Genomic DNA, 6,597 nt, shown 5'->3' with positions numbered 1-6,597 from the left:
AAGAAAATTATAAATATACCTTCAACAGTGTATTTTAACTTCAAACAGGTAAATGTAAATTTGCTCATTAATATTTGCATGTAAGGCCAAGGACTCTTGGTGGTCATTATCATGTCATATAATCATTCTTCAATAGGTAATCCATAATCCATCATTTTAACTTTTAGTCTTAGTATCTTTAAGAGATAACAGTTTAAAACACTGAGGAAGAAACTTAAATACAAATTCTTCCATGTTTTTATAATATTTGTTTACCAAGATTAGGCTATCTAATTGTATTACGGTTTTGGTGATTAACTTTTATTGAGCTCTTCTAAAGAGTACAGTGTAGTTTTTATACAAGCAATACATTCTTTTTTAGTCACATTTAATCAAATGAATCAAAATTCATTCAATAATTTGATACAAAAAATACAGCAACCATAGATAGATCTGACAACAAATACTACTTCTTAGTAAGCCTATAATTCAACTGGAAGGAGTAGAAGGATGTGGCTATATTGGATTAACCTACTAATTATGAATATTTTAGAGGCACTAGATGCCAGTTAATTTTCCAGAGAGAAAAGAGAGCATTGGTTAATATAGGAATCTGGCCACATGGAAGTCAGGTAACAGACAATTTGGGATTTGCCTCATTCAGCTATTGGTAAAACAAAGCTGTGTAACAAACAAACATGAACACCTCAGTAACTTAGAACAGCAAACTTTCATTTTTTGATGCTCAGAGGCTTGCAGTTTGGCTGGGGTGGCTCTGCTCTAGGCTGAGATCTCCTGGGCTTGGCTCATAGCTGTACATTGGATCCAAGTCTGCTCCACAAGTCTACTCTTTTTGGAACTGGCAGCTCTCAGGGTTGTTCTTCACATGACAAAACTTAAGAGCACATGAAGGTCCACTAAGCCACACCGGCATATTTAAACCTCTGCTAACAAGCCTTTGGCTGATGCAGATCACATAGCCAAGCCTGACCTCTGTGGGGTGGCATAGTTTGCAAACCACATGGCAAAGAATGTGGACATGTAATGGATCATACAGGAGTACAGAATTGGGGAAAACAATCCATTCTACCACACACAGGCACAAAATTCAAAAGATAAAAAGAGGGGATATAATAAAAATTAAAGTTTCTCTCCTGACTTCTGCTTACACAGTCTTCAATGACAGCAGGCTCTTACCAATGTTTTGTGTATCCTACAAATTATACTATGCATATTCAAGTAAATCCATGGATACTCATTCAGTTTGTTTCACCCAAATGTACCACACTATACACTTTTCTACCTCTTGGTTTGATCACTTAATGTACCTTGAAAATCATTCCCTATCAGCTCATACGGAATGTTATCAAAAGCTACATGGAAATCCATTATTAACAGAGATTAAGGTCATCAAGATTTTTGTAATTACACAGAGTTGTAAAGAATATTGTACAGATATTGTTTAAGACTTTATACAAATATCATTTATACCTACAGGATAAATATCTTTGAACCAGAATAGTTGGTTCAAAGAGCATGTAGAATTTAAATTTTGGATGAAATTACTTTTAACTTTGCTAGGTGACATTAAATAATAAGTGCATTTGTCTTTTATTTATGTTTAAAGGAATCTTTGCATGGGGCTATCTGCAGGTGTTTGTGAACAATAAGATAGACTGGGCAAAAAATAAATAAGTGTTAGCCTATTTGATATTTAAATCTAATTGAATCAGTTTTTAGTGTATAGCATGGGTATGGCAAAGTCTGAAATTTCAGAGGAAAGTTGAAATTCTTTTAAGGTCCTATCTGGAAACTTCTCTTATCTTTTTAGTTATATTGGTTGCCATAGCGGTGGAAGAGGTACGGATTTGGGAGTAGGGCCTGCAACTTCTTTGTGAAAGTTTCTTGTCCATGCTGGGTATGTACTAGACATTCCTACCTCTTCAATTATTCCACATCAGAAATCCAGGAAATTCTCCTAAGATTCTTCCAGGCATGTAGTCTTTTCCTGTGATCTTACCCATGGCCATAGGAAAAGTGGTTCTTGGACTCATAATAGAATATACAGATAAAATCACCCTCATTGCAACAGAAATAAATTGTATGGCCTAAATCAATTTCATATCATAAACATAAGGAGACTTCAATGTTCAGCAAGCAGTGCCCTTGTTACAGGCTTATTTTTTTTTAGGTATTTTAATATTCCATAAAAATACTGGCAAATGGAAACATGGTGAGTGATTTAACTAGAGATGGAAGAAGAGACTGGACTAGGTAGTGTCTAAATGTTAAAGATTTTCTTTCTTCATCCTAAAAGCAATGATAAGCCATTGAAAGATATTTCCTAAAGGAAATCCAATCACTGTACATTGAAAAGGTCACTCTAGTTGCTGTGCAGAGAATGAATTAAAAGGGACCAACAAAGGATTCTGGGCAAATCTGTAAATCAGACCAAGTCTTCTGATGCAGGCTGTACCCGTCCTATAGTGTTTTCCAAAAGAGATGATTCCTGGACGATGTGGAGCCAGCTCAGAAACAGTGCCCTGCTCTGCGGGCAAACCCATGGGCTGCTGTCTCCTGGAGCCTTTCTTCCCCAAACAACATTTACCAATTTAATATATAGGTATTGATAAGGGACAGTGATCACTATGAAAATCATGCAGCAGCATGAAAACATACCCATGATATTACATTATATGAAGAGAAGCAAAACTAAGATGGAACGATTCTATGATTTTAAATATGCACATCTATAAAACCAGTGTATGCCTTTATTGAATATAAATCTGAAACAAGTTAATGAGTCAGGGTAGTTACAAGGTGATTTTTTTAAGTTTGTTTTTGTAGTAATGATATAATTGTTACAACTAAAAATCTGTTAAGAAGGTAGATCTCATGGTAAGTGTTCTCACTACAGTAAAAATATTATCAAGCTCCATCTAAAATGTGTGAATTTTTTTCTGCTACATATTTCAATAAAAAGTATTTCTTAAAAACTCTAAGCTTTTCTGCTTCAAATCAAGTTGCTATGAGAGTAGAGATTGCACATTCTCATAACAACAAAATGGTAATTATGGGAGGTAAAGCGATGTGTAAACTAACGTTTTTTGTGGTAAACAGTTCACAATATATACATGTATCAAATCACCTCATTGCACACCTTAAACTTACACAATATTATATGTCAATTGTATCTCAATAAAGCTGGGAAAAAATTGAGATGAGTGAAATACTGTTAGTCAAATCAATTATAACACATTTTTCACTATTTTGCATGAAACATCAGGATCACTTCCAAGCAGGCATAGAGTTAGCAATCCTTCACTGATGAGAAACTTGACTATAGACTTTGGAATACCAATTTATGGAAAATTCGGCAGTCTTCTTCCTTTTTTCTTACCCTTACATTTATACAAAGCAAAAAACTCATGCTTACAATTCTGTAACAGGTTGTTACTATAGTTTCTGAAGGCTAAATATATATTAATTTTTTTTAAGAACCAGGTAAGTAGTAACATTACTTTCAATCAATACAAATTCATGTTAAATGTAAATTCTTCAGTGAATTCCTTTCAGGAAGTATAATAAATTTCAGAGAGGTGAAACCTGATTAAAACAATGGCTTTCGGAGACTCATTAACCCAGGAGAAAGGAAGGTATTTGACCACCCAGTGCGTTGTTCAGCTCTGACACTTCCCCATTCTCCTTCCGTAGGAGGAAGCTGTTCCACCTCTTCCAAGGTCTGGCCAAAACACCACGATTCCTCAAAAGTTTTCCCTGAACCTCATGCCCCCAAATTAATACTTTTTTTCCTAAATCACTTTTTACTATGCTCCAGAATTTTCTTTTTGAAGAGTTGTGTGTAACATTTATGCATATCTCTTTAGTACATTTTAAGTAGCTTCAGAATAGGAGTTATGTCTTTCTTTTAACTTTTTAAAACTTTTTAATTCTAAATTGATATCAATTGATGGAATATCGCAAAAATAGTACAGAGAAATTCCACATACTCTTCACTCAGTTTCCCCTGAAGGTAATATCTTATATATCAAAGCACAATGAAATAGACCTTGGTAAAATCCACAGAGCTTATTTAGAATTCACTAGTTTTACACGCACTTGTGTGTGTGTGTGTGACATCCCACCCCAATAGTCAACATCCTGTCCCCAAATCCCCCAATCCTCCTCTAACCTAAACCCTGACAACCATCCATTTGTTCTCCATGTCTGTAATGTTGTATATAACGGAATCAAGCAGTATCTAACCTGTTGATACTGGCTTTTCCACTCATCTAAATGCCCTTGAGATCAGTCGAAACTATTAACTGTTAAAGTGCATCAAGTTTGTTCCATTTTATTTTTAAATAGTAGCCTGTGGTAAGGATCCACCATAGTGAGTTTAACCATTTATTCCCTGAAGGACATCTGGATTGTTTCCAAGCTTTGGATTTTATCTTTTCACTTTTCAGTACATAACAAAGTGATCTGAAAATAGAAAACACTCAGTTTGGATTCATTAATTTGAATTTATTGCTAGTCCTACCCAAAGCCAAATTCTCTGCTGACACCCTCTGGTGATTACATTGCTCTAAGGGGAAATGTCAGTTTCTTTAAAAGTTTCCATTGACTTGACTACACAGTCCTTCACTCATGTCTTAATCTAACATTTAGAGATTGCAAAATATTGATGTGGTTCTCATTACATTTTAGATTTCTAATGTGATTTAAGAAGTGCTTTGGAGCAGAGTAAAAACAGGTTACTAGTACTCACATCTTGATATATTATGCAATAAGTTCCCCAGCCAGTGTCAAAGTGTAACAAAGCTTTAGTTCTCTCAAAACCTTCATAAGTATCATCACATCTCCCACATAGCCAATCTAAATGAAAATAATAATAATAATGACAACAATAATATTGTTCAATCATTAAAAATCTTATGTAAAGTATAGATGAAAACATCGATAATTTTTGTCTGTACCTCCTACCTTTGTCATTTTAATTTGTTTGCAATTGTTTTCCTAACCAAAGCAGTCAACTGAGTTGAGAAAGTTAATGTATTTGGAATGCTATGTGCACTTCATAAACTTCATCAAAATAAGCAATTTTAAACAATTACCTTTCACGCCTTGCCACCATTCTGCCCCAAGAAAAGATTCCTGGAAACTCTACTATAAGTAATGAGCCTGTTCTTAGACTCTGTTAAAAAATGCCATCAACAGTGTGGTGGAGAAGCTCTGAGCATTGAAAACAGAAGCCAACAAATCAGCACTGGGGTGGAGCAAAGGAAAAATTAATAACCACATACACTACAGGGCTTGTCACAGGATGTGTGGAAACTGCATATGTCTATATGTTATAATGAAGTTTGCTCTTTCATATTGAAAAGACAGTTTTTCTAAGTAATCAAAGACCTGATAAACACAATGTGTAGTACAGGAAATATTTAATAAGAGAATTTTTTATTCCCAAACAAATTACCTAAAAGGTAAAGAAAAACCTTTCATAAACTTTTGCTAAGAGAAAACAAATACCCTAAGACATTTTATGATTTTAGCAGAGAAAATTAAACTCTAGTTTTCTGACAGCACAGTAGCGAGCAAGTCTAGCAAGTAGCTGGTACTCAGGAAACTTCCTAATACTGAAGATGCCATTAAGAGAAAACCTAAAGTATTGGCAATGATGAAACTCCCACCCCAAATGCTTCTTGGGAAGATTCCTGGTAAAGTCCATGACATTCCTTTTCCTGTGGAACTAGCCCTTTCCCACCTTACATTGCCCCAGTTTGTGGTCATCTACCAGATCCAGGAGAGAAAGGATTTACCTTTACCTCCCAGCAAGATTTGCAAGGATATTTGCACATAGCAAATGTTCAATAAATGATACCCCACTGATTTTCTGTTGGTGATTTTAATCTTCATTAATGAAAAGGAAGGCCTTTCTCCCTGTCTTGCTTGCTCACCGTCTATCCATGTACAGAACAAACCATCAAAGAAGCAGAAAGGAAACTGTCACATTCCTCAAGGGAGGTCTCATGCAGAGCTATCAAGGAGCAGAGGACATACTAGATGTCCTGATTCTTTCCTAATCTTAAGTAGGGTGGTGGTCTACTAAGGCAATACTTCCCAAACTTTAGTCATTCACATTCCTCATTCACAATATTTGCTGTATCTGCATGCTACCTATAAAATTGCTTATTTAAAAGTCTCCAAATCAGTTCACCTACATAACTGAACCAACTTTTTAAAAGACACTTTCTCAACTACTATAAATGGGAGAAGAAAGTATTGTTTTCCAAACATGAAGGTAAACAAAAACATAATAATAATAATAAAAAGCACATAATTGATAGTAAAATACATAGACACCATGACTAGTCAAGGCACTTGAGTTTCAGAACTAACTTCTTTTTTAAAAAAAATATGTACTCTTTGTTTGAAAGGCAGATTAGCAAGTGCCAGAAATGAAGACATAAACCAAAGTTAGTTAGACTTTCTCCTTTATGCCTTCAGAAGGTTGAAAGAAATTTGATAGGAAGACCATGATAAAATGGATAGTGGTGCTCAAAAGAGGTCCATGTCCTAAGCACAGAAACCTGTGAATATACTACCTTATATGGC

At 34.9% G+C, this 6,597-nt stretch overlaps 1 long non-coding RNA gene across 2 annotated transcripts in view; it reads right to left on the bottom strand.

Annotated features, from left to right (window-relative positions):
- LOC118931485 (uncharacterized) overlaps nucleotides 1-6,344 on the bottom strand; it is a 102,292-nt gene extending 95,948 nt beyond the window's left edge. For both annotated transcript variants that reach the window (XR_008998900.1, XR_008998898.1), the window contains exon 1: nucleotides 5,097-6,344. This is a non-coding gene — a long non-coding RNA (uncharacterized LOC118931485). The remainder of the gene's footprint in view (nucleotides 1-5,096) is intronic.
- Nucleotides 6,345-6,597: the final 253 nt, after the last annotated feature.

This window comes from Manis pentadactyla, chromosome 8, assembly GCF_030020395.1.
Source record: "Manis pentadactyla isolate mManPen7 chromosome 8, mManPen7.hap1, whole genome shotgun sequence".
In the NCBI taxonomy this organism is placed as follows: Eukaryota; Metazoa; Chordata; class Mammalia; order Pholidota; family Manidae; genus Manis; species Manis pentadactyla.
The sequence above is the reverse complement of the archived record's forward strand: the minus strand, read 5'-3'. Positions and strand labels throughout refer to the sequence as shown.